This window comes from Syzygium oleosum, unplaced genomic scaffold (genome assembly GCF_021117445.2).
Source record: "Syzygium oleosum isolate NSW1041296 unplaced genomic scaffold, Sole_v2.1 Sole_v2.19, whole genome shotgun sequence".
In the NCBI taxonomy this organism is placed as follows: domain Eukaryota; kingdom Viridiplantae; phylum Streptophyta; class Magnoliopsida; order Myrtales; family Myrtaceae; genus Syzygium; species Syzygium oleosum.
Window position 1 is genome coordinate 8,018,347 of NW_026607503.1, and position 5,455 is coordinate 8,023,801.

Consider the following 5,455-nt stretch of genomic DNA (forward strand, 5'->3'; position numbering starts at 1 on the left):
CCCAAAAGGAACCAAACTTCCTTGGAATCGGAAGGTCTCTCATAGAATGATGTTCTAGCACTCAACCTTGGTACTAATGAATCCCAAGCTCTAATATCTTCCAAATAAAGAGGATTACAAGTAAATTAGGTCATTTGATTACTCGACAACCACGAGATCAAGCACCAGACCCAAACGGAACCAAACTTCCTAGGAATGAAAAGATACCTACTAAGAATGGTGTCACGTCGCTCAACCTTAGTTCTAAGCATTCGCAAGGGCTAATAGCTTCTAAATGAAGACGATTACAAGAAAATTAGATGATTTGGAAGCTCAGAGACCAAGAGATCAAGCATTAGACCCAAAAGGAATCAAACTTTCCTCAAATGGGAAGGTTTCTCCTTAGAATGATGTTGTGGCATTCAACCTTGGTTCAATCATTCTCATGCATGAATAGCTTCCAAATAAGGAAGATTACAAGTAAATTAGTTCATTTGGCTACTCGGCAAGCACGAGATCAAGGATTAGACCCAAAAGGAACCAAACTTCCTTGGAATGGGAAGGTCTCTCATGGAATGATGTTCTAGCACTCAAATTTGGTTCTAATGAATTCCAAGCACTAATGTCTTCCAAATAAAGAAGATTACAAGTAAATTAGATGATTTGATTACTCGACAACCACGAGATCAAGCATTAGACCCAAACAGAACCAAACTTGCTAGGAATGAAAAGGTGCCTACTTAGAATGATGTTACGTCTCTCAACCTTGCTTCTAACCTTTTGCAAGCGCTTATAGCTTCTAGATGAAGACGATTACAAGAAAATTAGATGATTTGGAAGCTCGACAACCACGAGATCAAGCATTAGATCCAAAAGGAACCAAACTTCCTTAGAATGGGAAGGTCTCTCATAGAATGATGTTCTAGCACTCAACCTTGGTTCTAATGAATCCCAAGCACTAATATCTTCCAAATAAAGAAGATTACAAGTAAATTAGGTCATTTGATTAATCAACAACCACGAGATCAAGCATTAGACCTAAACGGAACCAAACTTCCTAGGAATGATAATGTGCCTACTAAGAATGATGTCACGTCGCTCAACCTTGGTGCTAACCTTTCGCAAGTGCTAATAGCTACTACATGAAGACGATTACAAGAAAATTAGATGATTTAGAAGCTCAGAGACCAGGAGATCAAGCATTAGAGCCAAAAGGAATCGAACTTTCTTGGAATGGGAATGTCTCTCCTTAGAATGATGTTCTAGCACTCAACCTTGGTTCTAATGAATCCCAAGCACTAATATCTTCCAAATAAAGAAGATTACAAGTAAATTAGGTCATTTGATTAATCAACAACCACGAGATCAAGCATTAGACCTAAACGGAACCAAACTTCCTAGGAATGATAATGTGCCTACTAAGAATGATGTCACGTCGCTCAACCTTGGTGCTAACCTTTCGCAAGTGCTAATAGCTACTACATGAAGACGATTACAAGAAAATTAGATGATTTAGAAGCTCGGAGACCGGGAGATCAAGCATTAGAGCCAAAAGGAATCGAACTTTCTTGGAATGGGAATGTCTCTCCTTAGAATGATGTTGTGTCATTAATCCTTGGTTTCAATCATTCCCATGCACGAATAGCTTCCAAATAAAGAAGATTACAAGTAAATTAGTTCATTTGGCTGCTCGGCAACCACGAGATCAAGCATCAGACCCAAACGGAGCCTAACTTTCTTCGAAAGAAAAGGTCCCTACTTAGAATGATGTGACGTATCTCAACCTTGGTTCTAACCTTTTGCAAGCGCTTATAGCTTCTAGATGAAGACAATTACAAGAAAATTAGATGATTTGGAAGCTCAGAAACCAGGAGATCAAGCATTAGACCCAAAAGGAACCAAACTTCCTTGGAATCGGAAGGTCTCTCATAGAATGATGTTCTAGCACTCAACCTTGGTACTAATGAATCCCAAGCTCTAATATCTTCCAAATAAAGAGGATTACAAGTAAATTAGGTCATTTGATTACTCGACAACCACGAGATCAAGCACCAGACCCAAACGGAACCAAACTTCCTAGGAATGAAAAGATACCTACTAAGAATGGTGTCACGTCGCTCAACCTTAGTTCTAAGCATTCGCAAGGGCTAATAGCTTCTAAATGAAGACGATTACAAGAAAATTAGATGATTTGGAAGCTCAGAGACCAAGAGATCAAGCATTAGACCCAAAAGGAATCAAACTTTCTTGAAAGGGGAAGGTTTCTCCTTAGAATGATGTTGTGGCATTCAACCTTGGTTCAATCATTCTCATGCATGAATAGCTTCCAAATAAGGAAGATTACAAGTAAATTAGTTCATTTGGCTACTCGGCAAGCACGAGATCAAGGATTAGACCCAAAAGGAACCAAACTTCCTTGGAATGGGAAGGTCTCTCATGGAATGATGTTCTAGCACTCAAATTTGGTTCTAATGAATTCCAAGCACTAATGTCTTCCAAATAAAGAAGATTACAAGTAAATTAGATGATTTGATTACTCGACAACCACGAGATCAAGCATTAGACCCAAACAGAACCAAACTTGCTAGGAATGAAAAGGTGCCTACTTAGAATGATGTTACGTCTCTCAACCTTGCTTCTAACCTTTTGCAAGCGCTTATAGCTTCTAGATGAAGACGATTACAAGAAAATTAGATGATTTGGAAGCTCAGAAACCAGGAGATCAAGCATTAGATCCAAAAGGAACCAAACTTCCTTAGAATGGGAAGGTCTCTCATAGAATGATGTTCTAGCACTCAACCTTGGTTCTAATGAATCCCAAGCACTAATATCTTCCAAATAAAGAAGATTACAAGTAAATTAGGTCATTTGATTAATCAACAACCACGAGATCAAGCATTAGACCTAAACGTAACCAAACTTCCTAGGAATGATAATGTGCCTACTAAGAATGATGTCACGTCGCTCAACCTTGGTGCTAACCTTTCGCAAGTGCTAATAGCTACTACATGAAGACGATTACAAGAAAATTAGATGATTTAGAAGCTCAGAGACCAGGAGATCAAGCATTAGAGCCAAAAGGAATCGAACTTTCTTGGAATGGGAATGTCTCTCCTTAGAATGATGTTGTGTCATTAATCCTTGGTTTCAATCATTCCCATGCACGAATAGCTTCCAAATAAAGAAGATTACAAGTAAATTAGTTCATTTGGCTGCTCGGAAACCACGAGATCAAGCATCAGACCCAAACGGAGCCTAACTTTCTTCGAAAGAAAAGGTCCCTACTTAGAATGATGTGACGTATCTCAACCTTGGTTCTAACCTTTTGCAAGCGCTTATAGCTTCTAGATGAAGACGATTACAAGAAAATTAGATGATTTGGAAGCTCGAAACCGGGAGATCAAGCATTAGACCCAAAAGGAACCAAACTTCCTTGGAATCGGAAGGTCTCTCATAGAATGATGTTCTAGCACTCAACCTTGGTACTAATGAATCCCAAGCTCTAATATCTTCCAAATAAAGAGGATTACAAGTAAATTAGGTCATTTGATTACTCGACAACCACGAGATCAAGCACCAGACCCAAACGGAACCAAACTTCCTAGGAATGAAAAGATACCTACTAAGAATGGTGTCACGTCGCTCAACCTTAGTTCTAAGCATTCGCAAGGGCTAATAGCTTCTAAATGAAGACGATTACAAGAAAATTAGATGATTTGGAAGCTCAGAGACCAAGAGATCAAGCATTAGACCCAAAAGGAATCAAACTTTCCTCAAATGGGAAGGTTTCTCCTTAGAATGATGTTGTGGCATTCAACCTTGGTTCAATCATTCTCATGCATGAATAGCTTCCAAATAAGGAAGATTACAAGTAAATTAGTTCATTTGGCTACTCGGCAAGCACGAGATCAAGGATTAGACCCAAAAGGAACCAAACTTCCTTGGAATGGGAAGGTCTCTCATGGAATGATGTTCTAGCACTCAAATTTGGTTCTAATGAATTCCAAGCACTAATGTCTTCCAAATAAAGAAGATTACAAGTAAATTAGATGATTTGATTACTCGACAACCACGAGATCAAGCATTAGACCCAAACAGAACCAAACTTGCTAGGAATGAAAAGGTGCCTACTTAGAATGATGTTACGTCTCTCAACCTTGCTTCTAACCTTTTGCAAGCGCTTATAGCTTCTAGATGAAGACGATTACAAAAAAATTAGATGATTTGGAAGCTCAGAAACCAGGAGATCAAGCATTAGATCCAAAAGGAACCAAACTTCCTTAGAATGGGAAGGTCTCTCATAGAATGATGTTCTAGCACTCAACCTTGGTTCTAATGAATCCCAAGCACTAATATCTTCCAAATAAAGAAGATTACAAGTAAATTAGGTCATTTGATTAATCAACAACCACGAGATCAAGCATTAGACCTAAACGTAACCAAACTTCCTAGGAATGATAATGTGCCTACTAAGAATGATGTCACGTCGCTCAACCTTGGTGCTAACCTTTCGCAAGTGCTAATAGCTACTACATGAAGACGATTACAAGAAAATTAGATGATTTAGAAGCTCAGAGACCAGGAGATCAAGCATTAGAGCCAAAAGGAATCGAACTTTCTTGGAATGGGAATGTCTCTCCTTAGAATGATGTTCTAGCACTCAACCTTGGTTCTAATGAATCCCAAGCACTAATATCTTCCAAATAAAGAAGATTACAAGTAAATTAGGTCATTTGATTAATCAACAACCACGAGATCAAGCATTAGACCTAAACGGAACCAAACTTCCTAGGAATGATAATGTGCCTACTAAGAATGATGTCACGTCGCTCAACCTTGGTGCTAACCTTTCGCAAGTGCTAATAGCTACTACATGAAGACGATTACAAGAAAATTAGATGATTTAGAAGCTCAGAGACCAGGAGATCAAGCATTAGAGCCAAAAGGAATCGAACTTTCTTGGAATGGGAATGTCTCTCCTTAGAATGATGTTGTGTCATTAATCCTTGGTTTCAATCATTCCCATGCACGAATAGCTTCCAAATAAAGAAGATTACAAGTAAATTAGTTCATTTGGCTGCTCGGCAACCACGAGATCAAGCATCAGACCCAAACGGAGCCTAACTTTCTTCGAAAGAAAAGGTCCCTACTTAGAATGATGTGACGTATCTCAACCTTGGTTCTAACCTTTTGCAAGCGCTTATAGCTTCTAGATGAAGACGATTACAAGAAAATTAGATGATTTGGAAGCTCAGAAACCAGGAGATCAAGCATTAGACCCAAAAGGAACCAAACTTCCTTGGAATCGGAAGGTCTCTCATAGAATGATGTTCTAGCACTCAACCTTGGTACTAATGAATCCCAAGCTCTAATATCTTCCAAATAAAGAGGATTACAAGTAAATTAGGTCATTTGATTACTCGACAACCACGAGATCAAGCACCAGACCCAAACGGAACCAAACTTCCTAGGAATG